At 34.1% G+C, this 26,117-nt stretch overlaps 1 long non-coding RNA gene across 1 annotated transcript; it reads right to left on the bottom strand.

Annotated features, from left to right (window-relative positions):
• Positions 1-1,959: 1,959 nt before the first annotated feature.
• LOC146762157 (uncharacterized) lies at positions 1,960-25,868 on the bottom strand. The gene is made up of 3 exons (XR_014943732.1): positions 25,747-25,868; positions 20,997-21,188; positions 1,960-2,048 (listed from the first exon to the last, which is right to left on the bottom strand). It is a non-coding gene; the product is annotated as an uncharacterized LOC146762157 (long non-coding RNA).
• Positions 25,869-26,117: the final 249 nt, after the last annotated feature.

Genomic DNA, 26,117 nt, shown 5'->3' with positions numbered 1-26,117 from the left:
TAAGCAGTTTTCAAAGAACAGTAAGCATTAATTAGAAAGTTCTAATGAACAACAATGATAATTTTAACAATTATTTAATACTCTGCTACAGTACATAGATTATTTTAGTACATCCACCTAGAGCTACTATAACAAAATGGGGAATTAGGACAACTTGATATATTTTACAAATTAGTGTCTATGATTAATTAATACAAAAAGGGCTACATTTGCAATTAGATGTTTTGACAATGAATAATTTAACCGGGTTTACTTTTAGAATATTGGTAAAGCAAGTTTTATTTCACATACTGCACAATAAATTTTCTACAAAGCAGTTCATGAGACCAAAAAATTACAAACATAAAAATCAATTGCTTATTTCCATTTAAAATTCGGAGCAGTACTACAGAGAGCGGATTTAGGATGTACTTCTTATGTATGGGAATGTCTAGAATATAGACTGTATTATCCCCAGCAACAACAACAACTACAACAAAAAGCTAATTTTCAAGAAGCAAGTTGTTTGTGTTAATTTATTCATTCACGTATTCTTCATCTCCTTCAAAGTGGTTCCTTGTAAAAACAGAAAAAAAAAAAAAACAACAAAAAAAACCCAAAAACAGTAAATTAAATGTATTGCAGTGATTTAAAGAAACAGATATCCTGCTAAGATGTCAAATGATAAATTATCTTAATTTATGAGCCTTAGATTCAAGAGTCATGACCTGTTATGCTGACTACATTTATGAGACTTAAATGATTGATAAAATAAATAACAGAATTATGACAATTCAGAATGCATGACAAGAATGCTACCTGAAATCTTTCAGAAGATACTGAACCACAACAAAATCTTTAAGCTATTTTACCTCCCTCAGCAATTTTCTATAGCAGCAATGATGTATACAAATACGTAACACTGATTTTAGGAGAAACCTTAACTCAGAACATCAGGGTGTAGAATTTAGATCTATTTTTCTATAAAGTTTAAATAATTGGTGTTATTGAGTTACCTCTTGAGACAAGAGAAATTCAGATGCTGATGAGAAGAGAAACAGAACTGATATGTCAGAAACAGTTCATGGATGTGACACTATCACAGAAAATACACACAAAAGTATTGAACCCTTCATCTATCTAGCTGGTTATATGGCACAGAATACCACTCAACGATGAAAAACGCCATATCAAGTTGAAAAGCAAGACTCTTCATTTTATGTTAGCCACAGAAATAACAATATAAAATATTTTCCATTCAAACTTTGCTAAGTTATTTTTGTTTCAATGGCCTAATGTGAATTGACAGTGAAATATATCCCTGGAGAACCAGGGATAATATGCTGTAAGTGAGATAAAGACAGTATATTCCATTATCACTGACATAAATGCCGATTTATAGATTTCAATAAGAAGAAGGATTTTATTTTCTTAGTCTTCTGTTGCAGTATTAAGTAGTGAAGATTTAGATTTCAATGGTTTCTTCTTATTCTTCTTCTTCTTTTTTTTTTTTTTTTTCCCCACTTTATTTTTTCCCCTGGTAGGTAAAAGCACTAATAATTTAATTGCCACGCTATGTTTCATCACTTCAAAAGCTAAGGTGTAGACAACAATGCTTTGAATTTTCTGCTGATGTAAACTGCTACATTTCTGCACCTAATCCTTTGCCATACTTGTACACTCATTTCAGCCACACAACCACAGAAGTGTCAGAAATTCTGTCACTTTTTGTGTCAACTGCATTATGCTTTTTAAATTAAAATATTCAGGTTTCTGCTAACCAGTAGACAAATGAGCTGGGGAACAAATGACCGGACAGTTAACTGTACATGCAAGTGCTGTGATCATGTGTGGATTAAATAATTCAAAATATGAATGAGGCAGGAAAATATAAGGCATGTTTTCTCATCTTATGAGTTTATTTTAAGGAAAATGAAAATGTATGCCCAACAAAGCTACTTCCAAGCTAATGCACCATACCTTTAGAAGATGCGGATTCTTTATATTTTATGCCTTTCTGATAGATAAGAGTTGACCTTTTCTGGCCTCCAGAGCTGCCCAGGATTATGCTGCAAACAGCAAAGTACAATAATATTGCATACAGCCTGCAAACCCCATGTGATCAGCAGAAAAGACAGTCCTTCATACCTTCCACACTTAAGCCCATTACAGTCAAGTAATAAAAGTTTGACTTTTAAATAGGATTTCTGTATCTACAGCATTTGCATCACATAAAGATTCATTGTCAAACTTGTATGATAAGAAGTTTTGAACTTCCTTTGGGTAAACAATTTTTTGTATTGTATGGTTTGAAACACTGAAGGTCTTAATCTCACAATGAACTCAGTACTGTGGTAACATTTTAGAAGAATACAAGATGTACTCCAAAAAGGAAACATAAGGGTTTTCTACTGCCTTACAATAAGGAATTGCTACACTTTGGAAGACGGAAAGTTTGACAATTGCACTACATGGATTACCCTCATATTTGGGAGAACAATTGAGGTGTTTAATGAATGTTATAACCAATTATACTCACCTTTAGACATATAAGTTGGGAAAGAGGTTATGACCACTGAAGAACTCAGGGACCGCTTTTTGCTGAAAGAAACCTAGCGCGATTCTTTTTGTACTCCTACATTCCTTGACTGTTATCATTCATATCCTCATAAGTGACCTGTGTGAGAGCTCCATTGCTAGTTAGAAGCCTATCCCACATGAAAAACTGTCTTCAAACAGTTTCTATAAGGTATTAACTAAGCTGTTCACAATTTCTCCCTCAGAAATGCAAAATCTTAACTGTGTGCAAACCTCCTAGGCTTTGTTGCAAAGGAGGAAATGCAATATGATATTCATAAATGAGTGGAAGTTAGACAGGCCTTTGCACTCACCTAAGCTTAGTAAGTAAATGGATGTTTCTGCAATTGTAGTCATACTGCTTTACATTATCTGGCCTTGATAACACACTTGTCTTTTTCTTTGTACCTACTGAGGTGCTCAGCATGATTTAGAAATTTATTACTTAATTATATCTTTAAATTGCTGGTTTTTTTTCTAGCTAGAAAAGGTTCCACTTCATGGAGTGCTCTTCTTAGTCATTTAATTTTCAGTTTCATGACAGTAATTCTGAGAGATACAGAAAGAGAAGAAATACAAAACAGAGAGCATATTTTTTCCAACTTGTCATTTCTAAAAAAGAGCTGAAAGGATTTTTTTTCTCTTCTAACCTTATATAATGATTATATTTGAGGTCATCATGGTAAGAAAACTCTTCACTACAAAGGGCACATTTGTGAAAATTGAAGGCTGAGTAGAATTGTTGTAGGCATAAGTTTCATACAACTATCAATACCATAAATGCCATTATACTTTCACTAAATATGAGTTCAAATATTAGCTACTGGCCTGTTGGGTGAAATATTTATTTTCTAGGAGTCCCATCTGTTTCTAGTTACCAGCCAAAAGGTCTAAATAATAAAATGTACAGTGTACACAGTTGCAAGGTACATAACAATATTTTTCAGGATGTTTGCACTTCTATTAAGAGAGCAAACAAGCAGACCTACCACTGGCCAATATGTTTTTTACTGGTGGAGTTTTTATCCAATCTGTTATCAGCTTTTTGTGTTTAAGAACTTTATAAAGATCTATGTTCATTCAGCCTTGCACTGCCAACTTTTAAATGGTCAGATCCCTACAGATTTCAATACTCTCTTTCCCCTTGTGACTAAGGTGTTATAGTAAATAACACATGATAACACCAACAGGGAAAAAAAGTGGAGATAGAAAGACTATAGCCTGTAAAATGAAGATGTATTGCTCCATTTTCCAAAATGAAATACCATTTCCTTAGATCACATGCCACACTACAAAACTGCCTAAATAAAGAGTTTAAAATGAATCCAATAACCTCTTCTAAAAGTAACACTGCTACACTGCTGTATTTATGTACTGTCTTTTTTTTTTTTTTTTTTTTTTTTCCTTGTAAGTCAGGAATGATGTTAAAGAAATTATGGTTACTGGCAAGCTATATGCAACTTATAAATCCCACATTAGTTTAAGTATTTCAAGAAGAATCATTCTGCAATTATATGTACAAACATTAATCCAGTAACTGTCAGTGATTATGTTTTATAGACTGTGTGTTGTGCAACTGGGAGAGTGCAGACATATCAATTGTACTCTTACAACCTTGACAGTTTGGAAAAAGGTTATTTAGAGAAAAGGACAATGAAGATCTCCAAATGAAGTTCACTTGCATTTATACCTGCTCCCGTGCTTTCTACACCTTTTCTATTTTAAGATATCCCAGGCATAAAAGACTTCTCCAAACAGAATCTTGGAATAGGTAAATTCCTTAAAGTTTAGAATTGTGAACAAAATATAATTTACAGTAACATGCTCTAAGCAGCTCAACTTTTTCTAATTTATGTGACCTCAATTCACTCCAGACTAAAAACAAAATATAAATTTCTCGGTGATGTGAAATTGGCATATTATATTTTCTTAGATCATTTTTAAAAGATCATTTTTAAAAGCACTTCTTTTTTACATACTTTTCTGCTTTATCAACATCATTTAAAGGCTTCTACTTCAGTCAAAATGAGTCATCTTCACAAACTGTACTGTCTTTTGGCATTTGGCAGTGATAATGTATCTGGGTTTCTGTAGTGATCCACCAGATTATTTTCCCTCTTTACATGCAGGGTATAAAATTTTCTGTAGTATGAAAAGGTGGCTCCACACAGCACATGTGCACAGATGTGGCCTCCTGGCTTTACTTCTGTCAGGCTTTCCAGCAGTGGAATAGTTGTAGTCTCAAGCTCACTTGTCAGCCTTATCACCAGCCTTCTAGTAAGTTGTAAAGGCATCACAGTGTGGGCTGTGTTTGCTTTTCCTGCTTGCCTTTTTCCATGAAAGGAACTTGGTGAAGGAAGGAACAGAAAAAGGGGAGAAGGGGAAAGGGAAGAGGAAGGGGAAGAGAGAAGGAAAAGTAAAAATAATAGGAAAAAAGCAATAAGGAAAAAAAAAATGGTAAAGGATAAGACAAGAAAAAAAAGTGGGAAAAAAAATAAAAAAGAGAAAGAGAGAGCTTAAAAAACCAAACAAACATACTCACACACACACACAAAACAATTTCTCCCTACTAATGTTTTCAAAAATTGTCAAGGTGGAAAACTATATTCCATTCATAGCTGCTGTTTTATGCATCTTAGTCACCTCCATGAAGTAACATGAAATTTTTGCAACCTTGGAAAAAAATCTTACTCAAAACCACTGATTTAATCAATAAATAAATAGTACAATACATTGTCATTTGCTCTCTTCCCAAACAGTTAAAGGTAAATACGAATGACAGAGAAGAATGCATTTAAATCATCTTATATATTTGAGAAATGTTACTTCAGCAAGCATTTTATCCTGACAGATGCAGCTGCAATTTCTGCCAAAAGAACTTTTATTTGACTGTTTGGATCAGCAAAGACCATTTTCTGAGGGAATATTTTATTCTATAACTAAATCAGAAAGAAAAACACCTGGAATAGAGATGAAGAATCAAAGGATAGGGTTATTTTGAACTTATTCCATAGTGTACTTCTTAGTAGCTTGCTAAATGAGCTCTTTGGTACAGTTAACATAACTCAGGAAATCCAGTGGCTGCATGAAGGGAAAATACAAGACTTCTGCTGCACTTGGTGGTTTAGAGAGCTGATGGCCTTGGCTCTAAACGTATCTACAAGAGAGAAGACAAGGTCATTAATTCTCTATGAGAAGCAGATGCAAACAGTGAAACTGATTCTTCTAAGGCTTCTTAACATATTCCTTCTGCATGGAGAGGACAGAGAGATGGGGTGCAGAATAGAGCCATTTCCAATCTGAGTGTGTTCTGATATTAAAACAGCATGAGAGGGATAAGTAAAGGGACTTCCATGCATTCCATTGTGATCATGGTGTCTCTAAATACATTCTTCTTTGTTCATAAGGATTCTTCTGAAGATCGGTTTGATTTGACTTTGAAAAACACCAGAGTGCACCAAATGTCATTAATTCTTCAAATATTCTCAGTGACTGCTGAAGTCATAGTGCTTTGTGCAGGGCCCCTCATCTGTCCTGGTCCGTGATTTTCATTTTGCAAGCTTCCAAACTAAAATATGTGCTTTTCCAGTAGCACATGGGGAGTAAAAGTCTATATGAGTAGCAAGGCAGAGTGAGTTAGACTCCAGGGTATGGTACAATTATATTGTAATTGTAATATATTTTTTACAAAGAAAGCAAAATTTCACTACTAACTATAACTAATCAGAATTATTCACATTAAATTAGTGATATCATATTATCGCTGAAAGCTTTTTCAGTGCATTTATTTAGTGAAATCTCCCTGTTATATTCTCATTTAACTGCTAATATCTTCAATAAATATCTGACGTTCTCTATCTTTATACTTAACTATTGCATTTTCCTCTTTCTTCATCATCTTCATCAGCTTTTCCTCCCTCTTTCTCCCTCTTTTATCACTACTCTCCAGCTTTCTAGTAAAGATAAGTTATTCCCTCACATCTTCACCTTCTTTCTTTTATATCTTGAATAGTGTCGGATATGCCTCTATACTGAATAATTCAAGCTCCACAACTCCATCTTTAAATGTCTGTATGTATCAATTCACATATCTACATGTTAAGCATCACTTAATATGCTTTTACAGATCCAAGGCTCTTGTATTTTTTTCTCTCAGTCACTCCATTTAGAAGTGTTTGCTCTGATCTTAAAAAAGGATTGATCATTCAGAACTGCTCTGTTCAGCTATGCTCATTTAGAAAGACTTGTAAGTGGAAATCCGGGCCACTAGATCGAGAAACAAAACTATAACCCAGGTCACTTGGGAAAAGATATGTCTGCAATAACTCGGACCAGTTTAAAGCACAGATTATTAGAGAAAATTCGAGTCGCAATCAATATTGATCTTGAAGGAAAATCTGACAGTCGCATTATTTCAGATCAAATTAAGTGCAATAGAATAGTTATATACAAATATATTATCCACATAGGTATTTTAGAAGCATGAAATTAAACAAAACATTTTCAATACTAATCATGGCTGAAAGCAGGCTATGGTTTTAATTAGAGAAGGACAATCAATTTTTAAAAAAAACTGTTCCTCAGGTAAGGAATGCCTGACAAAATGAAACTCTCTTATAACAATAAAAGAAGCAACTTAACAGTAATGATATTAATTTTACTAACAGTACTCTGAAATTAAGGGATAACTGCACATAGTTACTGCGTTACTCTGATGATTGTCATGAACATTAACTGTTAAGTGTCCTCCTGTGAAGCAGGGAAATATCTAAATTTTAAGGAAATGTATATCATAATGCCGCCAGACATGGGGCATCCACAGCTTCTCTGGGCAACTTGTTCCTGTGCCTCACCAACCATGAAAAAATTATTCCTAACATCTAATTTAAATATGCTCTTTCTTAATTTAAAGCCAGCTCCCCTTGTTCTATCACCATCTGACCATGAAAAATTTAGTCTCTCTCTTGCTTATAAGCTCCCCTCTATATATAGCAAAGTCACCAATGACCACAACTGGCAATGACCTACCAAGCAACTCTTTATTCATCAAATAGTCCATCCTTTGAATCCATAAAATTCCTATTTAGAGCTAAGGATATGGTGTGGGACCATGTCATAGGCTTTCCACCAGTCCAAGTAAACAGCATAAATTGCCCTTTCTTTGTCCACATGTACTATCACTCCATTTTAGATGGCCATCACATGGCTCAGGCGTGATCTACGCTTGGTGAAGACATGCTGGTTCCTTGTCTTAGAAGAGCTTAAGATAACTACCAGAAAGGTCTGCTTCATGATCTTCCCAGTCACAGACATAAGGCTCACCAGACACTATTTCCCCAAGATATTCCTTTCTTCCTGTCTTAAAAATGGAAGTGATATTTCCCTTTTTTTAGTCACTGGGGAATTGATCTGACAGCCACAAATTTTCAAATAAAACAGACTCCTCACTTTACAGCCAAATTCATCAAAAAATCCTTTCTAACTTGAAAAACCCATTTGAAGTGGAATATTATAAATATGGACAATGTCTATGCTAACATTGTTCATATTTTAAACAGAATTATCAAGGATGCAAATTCAGAAGACGTATATATATGTATACACACTTGTCTGCATCACAGAGATTATGAGGCCCAAACTGCACCCTCCATGAAGGTGAAGACAAAGACTTTTCAACTTTAAAATACATTACTGTCAGGATTATTACTGAGAAATATTATGGATGGCTGTGTCTCCTTTCCCTCTGTCATAGTGCACAGTTCAGATTTTGACTGCTGCATGACTGATGTCCAGTTTTGATACCCAGAGCAGGCAGTAGTACATCATTTGTATGAGCTCTGAAGGCTGGCAGAATCCTTGCTTGCAGTGACTGGAGAGCACACTGAGGAAAGTTATCATATCTAACTCATTGGGATGTGGAATAACAACACTTTATAGAGCCTCTCTTGTTATGGTGACAGAAGAGAAAAGCCAAATAACAGCTACAGTATAATCTGTTTGAGTAGGTAATACTAGCAAGCTTTTCTACACAGCTTCTCTGTTTAGAAAAGAATACAACTGCCACATTCATGACAAATATAATCGACCCATATCCAGCTTTTATTTAAAAATGAATTCAAGAGAAGAAAAAAACTGAGAAGCATATTACGTATGTCATCACTTACTGAAGGTGCAAAGTTAAGGAATAAAAAGGTAATTTTGACATGAAGAAATCTTCTAGCCTAAAAATCATAGCCTAACTTTACACACCTACATGCAGAAGAAGACTACTTTGTAAACTGAGCTTGTAGTCAATTTGGTTATAACCTAATCTGTTTTAGGCACTTATTTTAAAATAGATGAATTTTGTCTCAAATACAGTCTACTATCCTAAGTTGGTGTTCAGTAACTGCAAAAAGAGTGTATACTAACAGATTACACTTAGTTCTACATGCGGATAAATCTGTATTTGTTGCTGAATTAATCACATCTTTTTACATATGCCTCTGAGGCATTTTATTGAGAAATCCTTCTCTTCATTTGCTGCACATAGACTCACTGCCTATGGCTCTTCTGTTCAGATAGGAAATGGAAATCAGTTTCCAACATGAAATCACTTCTGTGTGGTTGCATTTCCTACTTTTCATAGACCTGTAGAATTTTAGTTGCCAAGCAAGATGAACAAGTAGTCTACGAGTCTGCCCCTCTCCACTTATGTACTTATTCTGAGAAAAATAATAACTCCAAGAGGAAAAGGATAACTCCAAATATTCCTTTTCTAGAGGATAGACAACTGCCTCAATACTTGGTATCAGCTAGGAATTAGTTATCACATTCTTTTATAAAGACACAACCCACCTTTGTGAGTGTTGCCTCAAGTGTTTTTGTTTTGTTTTGTTTAAAAATATATGTTACAGTGTTCTCTTTTTGAGCATCACAATGACTTATAAATGAGCTATTTGTGTGTATCTGTCTTTATGCCTTTGGAGGACTATTTTGTACTACTGAGAATTTTGCAGGATATGAATTCAAAATATAATTTTCTTGGTATGCTTCAAGTGTACACCAAATTTACTCTGTTCACATTTAAACTTTTTGAAGTTCTGTACAATTAAGTCTCCTGTGACCCCAGCTAGTTGCAGCTGTGCACCCATAGCCTTCTTTGATTAGGAGATTGTAGGGTTTCTTTTGCTTGCTTCTACAACAAGATTTAATACTTCTCCAGCTTGGTGCTTAATATGGTTTAATATTTAACCAGGTTCTGGTTTAAATAATTCCTTCTGGTACAAATAAATTATAAATCATTTCTATTCTAGTACCTTGTGCTACAAAATCCACATCTATTCAGAGCAGAATTCACTAGTCTTGCTAGATAATAATGAACATGAAGTACTCTGTGGGAACACTGCCATTTTTCTCCCTGTCACTCTGGGTCACACAAGATTTTATATGGCCTCATAGCTAAGTTGTCTCTATGAACATAGATTATTGGCTACTGCACCAGCACAAAGAAATTTTTAACTGCTTTCCAGTAAGCGAAAAGGGAGACAAATAGTATGTCTAATTTGAAAATGCAGAATGTAGTAGGAGTATACAGCTACCATCCTCAGCCGCAGTAAGTACTTCAGAAGAGAGTAGATGCAAGCTTATTTATAGGCTTTTCAGTTTTAAACTAGGAACTCTGCAACATCACAACCACAAACTTAAAGATTACCCAGATAGTCTGATATTGTGCCTATACTGTAGTGCTATGAAATAAAAAAATTCTGCTAAATTCCACAGTGCCTAACAACTTATGTGCAGTGCGGTCATTCACTGATCTTGTCAGTATGAGAGTACAAACAAAATGAAGCTTTTATTTTTTTTAGTGTCAGTTTTTAAGGATACAATTCTTGCAAAGGAATCCAAACATTAAAAAGAAAAACGATATAAACAAGCAGCAAAATAAATAAATAAATAAATAATTTTTAAAAAGTTGAGTGGATTAAAGCAGCGGAAATTTTAGCAGGTCCCATTTTCAGAGGCCTGGGAGAAATTTTAGAAATGTCTTTAGTTTTCAAATCTGTATTTTGAAATGTGTTTCTTATCTGATTTTAATTAGATTCTCATTCTGTTTTGAAGTATATCTTCCACTCTATTGATGTGCTTAAGGTATTTAATATATCTCTTCATCCTTTCCCTTTCTAAGCAATTTTGATTTTTATTGCTTTCTTACACTTTTATTGATTTCCCCATTCCTTTTTTTTTTTTTTTTTTTTTTTTTTCAGTTTATGGATGTTCATGGTGTTCACATGACAATGGTTTACAGCATGAAAAAATGAGAGGTGACATGAGGGCTCTTCAGTGGTCACCTCAACTAAACTAGTTTTCTGTCCTCACAAATAGATCACTAGTAACCTATTGATTGAAGTGTTTAAGCTTCAGGAGTTACATCTGGCACTGGCATTAACAGGAGTTTGTAAAACAGGCAAAGTGAGTGAGGAAATGGGGACTGAATTGCTACTGTGTTGCACCAGTTTAAAATGGGCATGAATTACTGTTCTATTTTAAATGGTTATGACTAACTTGATTAATTTTTGGTAATTATTTCTGTATTTTTTTCACAGTACTACACAGAATCACATAATCTTTTTTGCATCATATTTTTCTAAGTAGAGACAATAGCCCCATTCACATTAGTCTGAATTCATCTGGTTGTTTGCATTTCCATAACAAATTGTCAGCCTATCATTATGATCTTTTTACTACATTTTCCAAGTATCAAATACTTATATTAGCTTTTCAGCAAGTACGTGTTTGACATGCATATTCAGTCTGAACAACTTTGTGTGTACCTGTGGGAATAAGATCTGAGATAAGCTTTCAAGTACCTGATCATGCATGTCTTTGGTTTCTAGATCTTATATTCCCATATAAACTTAGTGTAGGTTTCCTAAAAGCTTGTATGTTGTCTTAAGTAACATTCCAGATAAATGAAAGATGTCACTGGAATGTCTGTTAAAATTCTAGATGCTCATTCTGCACACAAAATCCAACTAGCAAACACTATATGTTCAGAAGTCTTCATATATTAGTATAATTTACACCACTGTGTATTTTACTACTTCCAGAGACAAGCATACAAACAGAAAACAAACAAATAAATAAACAAACAAAACACACACAAACACACACACACAAAAAACCATGTATGTCTCATTTATGTCTGCTTCAGTTCCTCTAGTTTTCTTCCCTACAATATGCTAGCATCTGAAATGGGATTTATTTAAGAAAATTCCTTTGGCTTTTTTTTTCTGTTTGATTTCTGTTGCCTACTGACAAAACACACTTAAAATATTCACAGAAATTAATGTTTAAAAGGGTAGAAAGTTTTGTAGTGACCAAGTATACACAAGTAAATATAATCTCCAATTCATTTGGAATACATAATGGCAAAAAACTTTAGAATTAAGAAGCACTGCATTGTGATGTACTTCATAATCTGACTTTTTAAACATGGCACAATGTTTTTCAAATTCAATTGGGCCCTGTTTCAGTCGAGAGTCTTTGTGTTCCTGCTTAGTAAAAGCTGCATTTGTGTCTTTTTTTCTATAGTTTTCTGAAAAAGGCACTACTCACCTGTATAACAATCATTGCTAGAAACATGCATGTGTCTTCTCCCTTGTTTTGAAAATAATATTCTGGCTTCTGGTACCACCTATCTTCCCTGTAGACACTGAAAAAAATTACTAATGTTCATGTTAACTGAACATTCTCTTTAATAAATTATTTTTTTCTGTTTCTTAGGTGCACTAGCTTCTTAATCTTTGTCTTCTTATTATTCATATACCTGAAATATGTTCAATTAATTATGCTAACTAGGTGTCCTATTAATTCATCTTTTTTTCTTTTTTTTTTCTTGTAATGTCTTAACTTCTTTTGACTTTTATCAGTGACCTCTTAGTTAATCTCCACCAAACATGACATTTTTTAGTTAATCTGTTCTGTCATTTTTAAAGTGAATTGTGATTTTATTGTAAAATATATTTAACTTACACTTGTATGTTGCACTTCTTTTTTCTTTATTTTTTTTCCCATTAGGTAACGATTTTACAAACCTGAGAGAAAGGAATAGTAACATTAAAAATTGTAATTTTCCTACTTGATGTCTATAGTATTCATTTTGCCTTCGAGATCTGAAAAGTCATGCTTCTCAAAATGCTTAAATATGTAGACATGCATATAATCATAAACAAATACACTTCATATATTACTTTGGCAAACAACTACTTAGATACAAAGTATTTGGGGGGCTTGCTGAAGGCTGAGAGAGGAGCTGGCATAGCTATTTAGTTCTATAAGCAGGAAAACTCGTGCCTTTCCAGATGTTACTTATGCTGCTGCAATTCCTCTTTTTTTGTCCCCCAGGAGTAAAGACAACAGCTGTGGTCACAGATGGGATGTGTTTGTCAGAAATAGGACTCTAAACCTCATAAATCTAGAATCAATAACCTCTTCAAGAGCAGGCGGGGGTAGTTGGTTACTGCACAGTTTCTTTTTAAAAATGCTATAGAAATATTCAATAACAGAGTATGCCCACTGTTGACAAGTAGGTGGGTAGTTTTCACTGTACATGCCTTTACTGTATAACAGTAAGGCCTATAATATACCTCTGAATTAGGAATATTAATCTTTTAAAAGTGAACAAAATATATTTTATGGTACATTAAGCAAAGGGGTATTTTTTTCAGTCTTATGCAATATTCATAGAGAAAGGTCAGTGGATTTCTTAAATAGAATTTATAGAGCAGCCTCATTGCTACAAACTACAAAAATAAATAAATAAATGCATACATACATACATATGTAGGTACCCTGAAAAAGACATATAATATTGATTTAATCCCTATCTTCCTTCCTTAAAATCCTACCAGGAAATGTATTTTCCAAAATTATTCATAAGTAATTAATCAACAATTGAACTCAATTTTAAAATTATGCCTTATGTAGGTCTACCTCATTTGTGGAGAACTGAGAATTAAATATTTTTGATGGCTTTAAACAATCAGAAGATGAATTTGATGCTTATTTAATTGAAGAATACCAAAAATCAAATTTCAGCTATGAAGTTTAAGCATTTATATTTATTTCTAAAGTAATATTTTTTCAAATCAGTTTTCAACATTAGTTCTGTTCCATTTGTTCCAGTGATATTATTCATATATCTGAATGTGAATCAATATGATATGAACAAACCAGCCAGTAATAAAAGCAATAATAAAAGAAAATACAAGGAAAAAAACTTTCAAATGACTGGATTGTCAAAAAGGCTTTTTTTTTTCTGAAGCTCTCATGTGAGAGCCTCCTCATGAATTTATTCTACTTTTTCCTGTTCTTCCTTTCTGTCACATTCATTTTCACCTGAGAGCACACTTCCACAACAACAGCAATGCAAAGCAAAAATATATATACATAAAAGTGAACAGCAAACAATATGTCACTTCAACGCATCTTTTTTCTCACAGTTATAACTATGAAGTAGAACTGTCCTGGAGAGAAAAAGGGTAAGAAATAGTCTAGCAGTAGTCATTAAAGTTAATATTTTGCTATTCAGGAAATTTGATATGCTAATAATTAATTGTTTAAAATTACCTGGGTGCAGTGATTATTTATTTGTGCTTTTCCCCTTCTGTTTGTAAAAAGAAATAAATAAGGACACAGATTTCTTCTGCTTTAGAATGGAATGTTCAGTGTAATGGAAAAGGTCAACAAGACTCCATGATAAAAATCTGGACAGTTCTAGGGTAATATTTTTTATCTTAAAAGGGGGAAAAAAGAAAAAGATTTCTACATTTAGAAGCTCAACATAACATTCTTCCTACTGTTCAGCAAATTACATTTCCCAGGTCTCTTCTTTTTCTTTCAGTAGAAAACAACACAGACCCCAGACTGTACCATAGCTGTTAAGTATTTTATCTAATTACATTTTTGCCTGGATTTTATTTGATTCATGAAACATGCAGCTTACTGGGATTTTACATATATTTATTCCTGAATACACGTGACAAAAATGTTTATGATCATAAATTGCTAATTGCTCTCATAACAATTGCTGACTACAGTCATATGAATGAGATGAGAGCAGCACCCAGCATAGGATCCACGAGCTGTTCCTTGGGGTCCGATGGTATTTGTGGCTGTCTACTTGGTTTCTTTTATTTCCTGGTATAGTAACAAATTTATGCTGATTCTTTCATTCATGAAAGCTCCCCCAGCTTAACATTTCTGTTGCTTGTTAAACTTACAGTGCTGGGAGAACTCAACCTTGAAAATAAAGACACATTTTGTTTCAAATGTAAAAGAAAGGGGGGAGGAAAAAAAAAAAAAAAAAAAAAAAGGAACTAAATGTAATCACATACATTTGTCATTACTAAAAGTTTAATTTCTGTATGTATTATGCATATTATTTATTGTTCATCCTGAATTTTTGTCTTTTCCTATTTTGACATGTTGGTTTGATCCATTTTAGCCTATCACCCTTTTTCCTGTGGAAGGAATATTTGCAGTTAATCTTTTATCATGCAGTTGGTTTTACTCCTTCTTCACTCCCTGCCACATTATTATTATTTTCTCCATATTTCATCATTTCAGGGGAAAATAACTGGAGGATATGTTCTCCCTTTGCCATGTAATTAGAGGGCATGTAAAAGCTGGGGGAAAGAGAACAAAGAAGATATTGTACTAGGAGAAAAGTCTTATTCATATGCCTAAAGGCATTGAAAGAATCTGGCCAAGATTTTGATAATATTTTCCATCACAATTATTGAATCAGAAAGCACTACCTGGATATAACTAACTGTGAGATATCTCCAAATAAACACTACCAGCTACCACACACTCAGGGGATTCCCTCACCTTTGTTATAGGAAGAAAAAACAATACCAGAAGAATGTATGTGGTTCAGTAAATCTTTCCTTTTGAAAGACTGGAATCCTCACTATGACGTTTCAGCCATGGTAACTGATTATTTAATGTTCTGTAGCTTGGGCTATGATGAGCCCCTAAGAAGTGTTGTATTAGTTTTGTCTGAGTCTTATTTACACATTTTCTAAACCAGTAAATATAGTTTAAAGTAAATATAATTTTATATATGTGTATAAGTTTTTTATACTTAAAAATAAAAATTTATAAAAGTTATTTATAAAAGTTTTATTATATATAAGTTTATAGTAAATATAATTATAGTTTATTATATATATATAATTTATAAATATAGAAACTGCAGACTAGATGCATTTCTTAGCCCAATTCCTCAGTAGGAATAGGTATATGCCTATGTAGCCTCAGGAAAAAGTAATGGTATATATATCACTAGACTTGAATTAGAGAAGGCTCCTAACCAGAGATCTAACATAGGATTTAAGCAACAAAAGTGCACCTGAGATCACATTCAGTGACCCATATTCAGAAGGCATATCCAGAGGCTTAATCTTTCAGATCCTCCTTCACATATGAAAAATGAATGAATGAAGATGAAATATTGGTTATAATTATCCCTGCAAACAAATAATGTTCCAGTGGATACTTGGCCTGATCATCTAGGTATCTGTGTTTTACTTTTGTGGAATCTTAAATAAAAACACTTATACTGTTAAAAATACTCTAAATGTGCCTAATTTCACAATGCTGTTAACCTTTTGTGTAACAGCCTATTTGTTAAAAAGCTTATATGATAAACTGGAAAAATGAGTCTAATGAAAGTAATTTTATCTCTTTCTTCTGAGAGAGACATTATAAAATAAGGTTCAAGAAAACTTTATCTGTTTCCAGCCCCTCATCCTCCCCCCTGACATTGTGGCTTCAACTATCAAAGCAATATTGAGAATACAAAGTGTTTCCAGCACTTCCAGTGCAAGACTATAATCCAGTGCAATAAGAAATATGGATATAATTTAATGCAAGTCTCAAAAGCATTTAGTGGTGTTGATCAAATACTGCCCCATGACAAATAAATCTCATCAAATCACAACAGATATGCAGTCCAGAGAACCTTGATGCACTTGGGAACTGATCCAACAGAAAATGGAGAAGAGGTGATAAGAAAAAACACAGGTTCTATGTCTGTAGCAACAGAACCCTATAGAACAGCAGAGGCTGGGAAGGGACTGGCTAAGTAAAAACTTAGTAGAAAAGGCTTGCATCATGGTCATTATGAAGAAGAATTTCCTAATTATGGGATGGGAATAGCAGCATTTCCCATTTGAAGTCAGTAAGCAAAATTTATCACCAAATTCCACTTCCACCAGATAGCTTTTGAAACCTTCTTCTAAGATCTTGAAACAGAGATTTACATCTAAGAGCACAGAGAAAGTGTACTTCACTAAGTGCACAGAGAAAACATGTGCAGTCAATATTCTTACACATATTCAGGTGCGTGTCTGTTTGTTCCTCCCTGAGGGTATATTACACTTTGAATAGAATACATATTTATTCAGGGAATAAAGAATGACCCTTTCAGCCTAATAATTTCATTTATGCGATGAAAAGTCATGGTCTGTCTATCTGCTTTTTCAAAAATAATTCCAAACAAAGTAGAGTACTCTTAAGAGGGACTGAGAGAAACGCCTAAAACAGGATAAAACATTGAAAAAAAAGGAGAAATAAAACACAGCATTCAGAACATTGTCTGAATCCTAGCCCTACTGCATCCAAATGTGTTCCTTTGGTTCTGGATCACTACCAAAAAAAAAAAAAAAAAAAAAAAAAAACTAAAACAAAACACCCCCAAAAAAACCATCTAATGCTTGGACTGCCTTATTTTATGCAGGAATCAAGCTGTACCATCATAACCTTCAATTCCAGGGAGAAGAATGCAAGAAAAAATAATTTCTGTGTTGTCCTCAATGTGACAGCTGTGTTGTGAAGACTACTGGACTCCTTAACCACATGATATATCCACATGCCAACATTCAGATTAACAATCAGCAGTACTGAGAACTCAGGCTGACATCCTAAACTGGCAGGGAATGGGTTAAAGAGCCCCAGGACAAATGTTCCTCCCTCACCCATCCATAAGTGTCATCCAGTGTCATCCATAAGGGAGAGATGATCTGCCCTTTCAACATAGTATGGATTCCCTGTGTTATTTCTTACCTCTGCCTTTAGGGTATGAAGATTATTTTTATGTCAAAGGCTGTCAGTCATTACAGTCACAAGCTACACTCATTTAAATATTTCCAAAGAAAAGTACACTTCCATTAATAATGCTGTATACACACAACTAGGGCTTTCAGGAAGCCTAACCTAAACACATTTACTATTTCTCCTCTTAGTGAACTGACTGAATAAAGACAACACTTTTTTTTTTTTTAATTTTTATTTTTCCCCCCTCACTGAATGTTGCCTAGCAATATATTACACCAGCTTTGAACAAATCTGTAATAGTAAATATTATGATTTCATCTAACATTTCAACTATGAAAATAAACTTCATAAAGTGGAGTTCACATAAGAGATACTGGGGTCAAAGATCATTGGAGTAAGCCTTCTACATTCATTACAATATGCTATGTGAAGACAGGGATTATTTATTAGAATATGTTATGAGTCATGGCAATTTACAGCACTACAGTCTCTGGAAAATTTCATCTTCCAGTCTCAGTTAATGTTAGAGCACACATATTTTGATTAACAGAGACCCAAATGCAACCCAGCAGCTACAGGAGAGTTTTTTCCTACCATTCCTAAAAATGTGTTATGGTTACTCCTTCCAGGAAAATAAGGTCATACAGAATGAAGCTTTTACAGTTCTTAGCAAGGCAGCTATACATGAAAGGTTTTTTGACTGTCTATTTAGTTTCATTTGAAATATTTTAGTCTTATCATTCATGATTAATACGCAACATGTACTGCCACTTGCTGGTCTGTTCTATAAATACCTTAGTAATTTGAATTAAGATAATACACATCTATGCTTGGTAGATGTATTACAGTTTTGTACTCAAAGTTTCACCAAACCATAAAGCCTTTTTGCATTTCAGATTTAGCTAAAAATATGCCCCCATTAAAGTAGCAATCATCATTAAAATTACTTCCTTGATATTGCTGATTAATTTTGCAATAACAAGTAAGGTTCATTAAAAAATAATAAATAAAATAAATAAATACACTATATTTTTAGACAAAACCTGATTTTTATTATTACTATTATTATTTTAAGATTCTAGAGAAGTAACTACTTGACATAAAAATCTACAGGACACAATCAGATATAGGTGGGAGTTACATGAAATAAAAATATTTTAATATCTATGCACGCATATGAATGTAGCACAAAGCAGTTCAGTGGTGTTCTTTGGAAAGCTTTAAATGAGTAGTTTTCAGTTTTTGCTTCTTTCCAGTGGAACGTGAAGTGTGCTTTTCTGAATGTAGAGTTTCCTGTTAATCAGAATCCAAGCCTTCTCTCTTCTATCATCTCCACCAAAACAAATGCTAGTACGGGGCTTACGAGATGCAAGAACAGGCTTTGTAATTACTTTCTGAAAAGCTGGCATATTCAGCCACATGACTAACTTGCATCTTGTTCACAGTATAATTGTAGTAAAGAGAGAAGGATGTAGCCTGTTCTCAGCGTCTGATAGACACAGAATAAAAAATAATGGGCTCAAATTGCAGTGAGATGTATAGATTATTATGTTAGGAAACAGTGAATTATTGGCACAGAATGCTGTGAGAATTCTTGAAATTCACTGCAGATCAAGAAAAGGCTCTCTCTTGGGAGTTATAAAAATATTTACAGGGCAGTAAGTCAAGTCTTGGTGCCATCATTCAGTCAAAGTATGATACAAATATACAGAAAGGTATTTAATAGTCATGTAATGTATTCCAAAGTAAAGAATCTAAAGAACACCTTGTATATTTGATCCATATACACCTTCATTTACAACTGAAAAGAGCTAAAATTTGTCTTTATTTGTTATGTAAATGTGATGGAAAATGAAGCAATGATAGCAAAATTGCAAAGTTCCAGGCTACAGGAGGCAAAGATTTGTTCAAATAAAACAGTCATGGGCACAGAAACAAGAAGGGTACAGATGGGTCTTTAGTGAGATAACCTTGCCTCCACTGCCAACCCTTAAGTGAGGTCTGGAAAGGGATAGATACTGGCTGCATCCTTTCATAGTCTCATAGTCTCATAGTCTCATAGTCTCATAGTCTCATAGTCTCATAGTCTCATAGTCTCATAGTCTCATAGTCTCGTGCGGGTTGGAAGGGACCTTAGAGATCATCGAGTCCAACTCCCAGGATTCAAGCCCCCTGTGTAGCAGAGCAGCACTTCTACCACTTGTACCACAGGGGGATTCGAACCCGGGCTCCGGTGTTGCAAAGCGGCATTCTTACCACTGCGCCACCGGGGCACACACATCTGAGTGACTCTCCTGTCACTCAGATGCATTGCATGCACCTAAGCTCCCCTGGGTTGCCTTCCAACCAGGTACTCAATCACTGCTTCAAGCTGTGACTTAGCACTTCAGCTATAACTGTTACTATTATCATTTGATTTCTTGAGTGTATGAGTAGGGTTTCTATATTTTTATTTTGTTTTGTGAATCATTTCTTATTTCCTGTAGTACAACAGTTAGTCATCAATTAGAAAATGTCTTGAATATCTCTTTCCTCTTGTTTACAATAAATAGCTTGTAATTGTAAATAGCTTGTATTTCCACATCTTGCTTAAACTGTGAATAAAGGTCAACTTCAAAAATACATATTCTAGTCTTATGTCTGAAAACAAGCCAATGACTATAACTGCCAATACTCTCATAGTTCTGGAAATATTAACATTAGCACAATTCTTTAAACTTTGGCATATTCCAGAACTTTTAAAACTGATACTAATACATTTTTAAATTTAGATATTCCATCTCCACTAGAACTCTAAAATGATGCGGGAGTACATGCATAGGCCAAAAGAATATTGTTTTTCTAAACAAAAGAACATGGTGTCTCCGTTAGGAGAAATGAGGTTCATTGCTTTCTCTCCAGCCAAGAATTTGTTCTGATTAACACCACTGTATGATTTCATTGTTCAGGAGCACTGTACATATTATAGCAAATGCTAATTTCCAGCAGCAGAACAAATAATGAAGAAAGAAGATCACTAGAAGCATAATAGAACCTGAGGTTGTATGTTGATGCAACAGAGCTTATATGTCAAGCAATTAAATATTGTTCAGCTGACACTGAGTGCAGATGCAGTCATAAAATACTGGTGATAGGCATAAATTGCAAATAATAGTAGGCTACCAGTTGTCATAGTCAACCATCAGGTAGTAATCACCACTAAAATACCATCTCTGAGCCTTCTAAATAATGAGCAGTGGTAGAATTTATGAAAAGATGGGTGAAGGGAAAGGCAGAACTTGTAGCAGTGTTTTAGTTTGTCAAGATAAGACAGAAGTAATTAACTGGGACCTACCTACCTGCTCTGTACCAGGAATTCATTATTCATGACTCACAGCTCCCTCCTTGCTCTTCTGAACGTTGCAGAAACATAAAGGAATGACTTCAACTCTCTGAAACTGTCCCAAAGCCTCTGAAGTCAGCACATTTGTAATCGGTTCCATGACTTGGTGCGGGTGCTTCACATGCATTGCACACAGTCAGTACTGAACCTGCAGATTAAGCCATATGCAGAGGAGAGGTTGATAACTGCATTACACCCAACTCCTAGATATCAAATTTAGTCTGTCTCTTTGGTCCATACTTTAAAACAAGAAATAGTTTGTAAACGGCATACATGCACTTTTACTTCTGTTACTGTTCCTTCTTCACTCTTTATTGTTCTCTTAATGATGTTCCTCTGCACCACACCTTCACATATGGCAGATAAATGAGATCAATACAGCTCAAGCATTATTTCAACTCATCAATCAAGAAGATGGAAGAGCCTCCTGGGATATGTTGCTACTTCAGTTTACAAAGAGAAAAAGAAAATTTCCTCATCATCCGTAGGAGAAGCTCTGCTCTGCTCTCTTTTTTCTGTCACCATCTTTCTAAAGCCAAAGGTGACTTTACTCTCTTCTAAATGGCCATGGTTAAGTCTTATTTTTACCACAATTCAGTTAGGTTTTGAACTGAGACATTCACCAAAAAAAAAAAAAAACACCCAGTAAAATTCACTCCTGACTCACAACAGTTAGTATATAGTCCCAGCTATCTCAGCAAGAAAAAATTCTACATACATTCCATCAGTCTTTAGATATATAAAATTAACATGACTGTTTTGGACAACTGTCTGTATTCTCACAGCAGCTGAAGGAAAAAGAGAGATTCCCTCCTATTCCCAGGTAAATAATACTCACTTTGGTACTAGAGAAATCACTTTCTAGCGACTTCTGTTTTTCTATGAAGATAGTATGGACTTTTGGGGGGACAAGTTTGAACGTGAGTCCTTCATTTTAAGTGGTGCAAGGTTGGTTAAATGACTTGAATTCCACCAACAGGCTGCTTCTGTTATAAATCCCAGCATGCTTGTGCCCAATACACATACAGCTTTTTGAAAGTCAATGTAAGAAGTGACAGCTGTCTGGCAAGATACTAGACTAAACTTAAATGTGAGTTGATAAGAAATGAGATGCAGTGATTTAAGAGCTTGAAGAAAAAAAAAAAAGTAATCTGTTTTGTACAGTATATTATACCATTTGGGGCTCAAAGCAACATTTGTGTGATTTCCCTTTGTGTCTACTGACAAGAGAGGAAATTTCAAATAGGTTAGTTCACGGTGTTTCTCAGACATGCAGTGAAAAATTTGGAGTGTTCATCTAACACTATTGCTCCTCCATTTTTTTCTTCCTCATAAAAAATTAAGCAAAATTTTATAAAGAGAAACTTTCACTTCCAAGCGTAAAAAATAGGGTATATTTGTTGTTTTAGTAAGGTTTCTCAGTTTTATGATTTAAATCTGGACAGAACTATACAAAACGAAAGTGACGGGTGGCAAACAAGATCATGAATTGATTAGTGCTGTAGATTTAGATGGAACATTTTGCAGTTTGTGGCAGATATTATGTCTCGCTATAGTTTTCATCACTGAGAACTCCCTAGATGAGGAATCTTCTAATATTAACTTCTTAACAGTTTTCATAATGAATTACCATTATTACATATTTTGTTTCATAAGAAAAGTTTGAAATTATTTATCCTTATAAAACAGAATAAAATGATAAAAGCAGACAAGTCTCAGAAAAGTGCTTAACTGTCAATAATGTCTAAAAACAAATTAAAATCAGCATTATTGACAATTAAAAAGGTCTAATGAAGGGTTTTGTGATTGAGATGTAAGTTGCCCTTTATTTTTTATTTTTTTATTTTTATTTTTTTCCTTCATTTCTGTTATTCAGTATTTTCTGAAGAGAATTAAGAATGTTTACAGAATCCTGGCTGACAGGATGTTTATTGATTATTGTTAGTACTGTCTGCCATGCTTGCAGTTCTCCATTTTTCTGAGATTTCTGCTTTAGTTTGCAGGAATGTTGGTGATTGACATGCCTATATTAATAGAGTAATATTAATATTTCTAAAAGTATTTAATTAAATTTTAGAATAATTTGTAATAGGATATGGGTACTAACGGTATATTTTCCCTGGTTTCAGTAAGTCTCACAAAACAGTGCAAATACAAGGTTTAAAATACAAAAAACAGAAAGTTGTAAGTAATACCTGGTAAAGCGCTATGCAGAATTTCTATGTTGATATCTTAGATTTACTTCATTTTAACATCAAATGCGTTTAACTACACAAACTCTCTATAACATATTTAACACCGCATGACAAAGTCATTTAGTTCATTTTAAAGTGGACTATTTTTTGGAGTAGATGCCTTGGAATCACAGAACCAGAAAATATAAAGTTTGTAGTGACCAGATTATGTAAAATATGTATATATGTTGATAAGTCAAGAGAAAAAAAATATTGCTGTGATTAATATTTGTTAAAAAAAAAAAAAAAAAAAAAAGTACTGAGAAACAATGTTTAAATAAGGTCATATTACTAAGTTATGAGAAGGTCCGTCTCTAGGAATTAGGAAATCAGTGTACACTCCTTGTATCATTCTTCTTAATAATTTTCTATCTCTAATTTTCTCTGTAAATAAATATTTCCAAACAAAGAGTAGAGTTGTAATTCATTGTTCTTCTTGATAACACTATAAAATGCCTAACAGAGCTCTTTAGTCAAAGTGCCAGGCTTTAGTCAAGCACTGAAGAATCTCTTTTCATAGTCTAACACAAATATATGTTGTTAAAAAATTTTTGCAGTAGGAGCAGAAATAGATGAGTAGATATCAAGTTACAACACAGAGAAATAAGATAATGAAGACTTCGTATGGCAGAAAGTCCGCTAATTATACTTTTTTTTTTTTTTTTTTTTTTTAATGCATAAATTCTCCAGGCAAATCTTCTCTAGAGGGAAAGTAAGAAATTTCACCAGCTGAACAAATTGCAGGTAACTGAAAGCTTGTCCAGGGAAGGTGTATCTGAGAGCAGCCTTGTAACTGAAGGGAAGGGTTTTCTCATCTTACATCCTGATGAGCCTCTTCTAAGTTTGTCTTTGCCTTGAATTGCTCATTTATGCTGACTTATAAAGAATAAAGTACAAAGAACATCAACTTCTCTCCTCTGCTGTTGTTTCTGCCTTCACTTCCATCTGGTTCTAAGAGACAGTCTCATTTTGTTAAACTCTTGGAAGTGAAATGATCCATCTGTTTGATGGGAGGATGAGTCAGTGTGAGAACTACATATCTGTATTAAAGACCCTTAGAAACATGTATGAACAAACATATGATGCTTGCAGACTACATTAGATATCATTATGATAGTGGAAGAAAAATGTCCGCATTTCATTCAAATATTTTTCAATAGATTTTTGTACTTCTTGTATTTCTGATTTTATCTTTGAGCTCTTATTTGTGTTGTTGCAGTTATCATTTGAAGTATACGGTGGTAGTTTGGAGATACCAATAATTAGTATGAATCAATTTTGCATTTAAAACGTTTCACAAAAGTCTGGAATCCATTTTTCCTTTGGTTATGATGTAGTTTGTTGTAGTCAGCAACAACAGTTAAGTTGCCTATTCTTGAGTAAAACATTACAACTGCAAAATGCAATGGGGAGAGTCATAGGGAAAATATATACCTTACAATGACTAATATTTATCAGTTCTAGAAGAACCAAAGTTAGCTTGAAGATAATCTCACTGGCTAAACACCCTGAGAGACTTATGATGACAAAAACATCTGTTTTCTTTTTGGCAGTTGAATACCACCTGTAATTTAACAGCAACAGATGTTTCAGCTGTATCCACTTTATTTCACAGTGGAGAAAAATAAAGTTAGTATTACATGAGAAAAATCAGATAAGAAATATGTGATTAAATATAAACCATACAGTTGAGTATTTTGTACCATAGGAATTTATCTGATATTACTTCCTAGCTCTTAATCCATTGCTGAATTTCTTAGGAGCACACAAGACTCTTTCCCTTCAGCCATCCAGTCATGTAGGTGAAATGATCTATTTCAGTTCAACTTTCAAACACCTGCACTAGAAAGTTATTTATCTGTGAGTGGGCTAGCTAGTAGTTACTCGGCTCTCTACACTTCTAAATAGCCTTCTATTCACCCCTTTTAGAAATTAAGGACTGCAGTAGAGGGTCACAGTCCTTAACCAATGTAGGGAAATTGCTGGCTTTATTCATAACTGTAATCAAACAATTAGACTTTAAATAATTTATCCCATCACAGACAAATCCAATTCCAGAAAAAGCAATAGAGTGATATTTACAATTCTATTTACCGTGACAGTTAAGTCTTTCCAAAGCAGCAGTGTTTAATACGGACTAGGGACACCATGTGAGGGAGAAAATAGACCATTTCAGTTGCTGGGACTCTGCATGATTTCTAGAGCAAACAATAGCTCATTTATTACCAGTAAAGCTACAATATCCAATTTCTATTTTATTCCATAAAAGGCAAAACTGCAACAAGCACAAGAGGATCCAGGAATCCGGATGAGAGAAACATCAATGTAGAAAGTAATGTTCACCACAGAGTTAACCTGTGGATGTCTAACTGCAAACACATGAAACAGTTTCTAGAAACAGTTTGGCCCTTTTACCCACAGTCTTATCCGAAATGAATCAAGACTACACTGGCTGGGCTTTCAAATACTTACCTTTCAAGACACAGCATGTTTCTTTTCTGTGATTCCAAACATGCAAGCTCTTTCTCTGTATGCAGCTGTCATGGTGCAATTTGCTCCAAGTTTCCACTTCAAGCTTCATCTCTCTATCCAGGTGTGAGTGGCCTCGCTACAGACTTCAAAGATAATATCACTGCTTTTTCCTCTTTTAAATACAAACACCACTGTTTGCCAAAGTTTAATTTTCCCTTCCTCACATTGTTTTCTGCTCATGATTTCTGAGGTTACTTTGTTTTTCTTGATGAAAGTTACAATCATTTTACCTACACATGTATATAGAATATATATGCATGTATGTGTATATTGATATTTGTGTACTGACAAGCCAAAAAGCAGCTTCAAGT

This window comes from Coturnix japonica, chromosome 2 (assembly GCF_054131305.1).
Source record: "Coturnix japonica strain WE chromosome 2, WE-NBRP24, whole genome shotgun sequence".
Taxonomy (NCBI): domain Eukaryota; kingdom Metazoa; phylum Chordata; class Aves; order Galliformes; family Phasianidae; genus Coturnix; species Coturnix japonica.
This window is presented reverse-complemented; position numbering and strand designations above follow the sequence as displayed.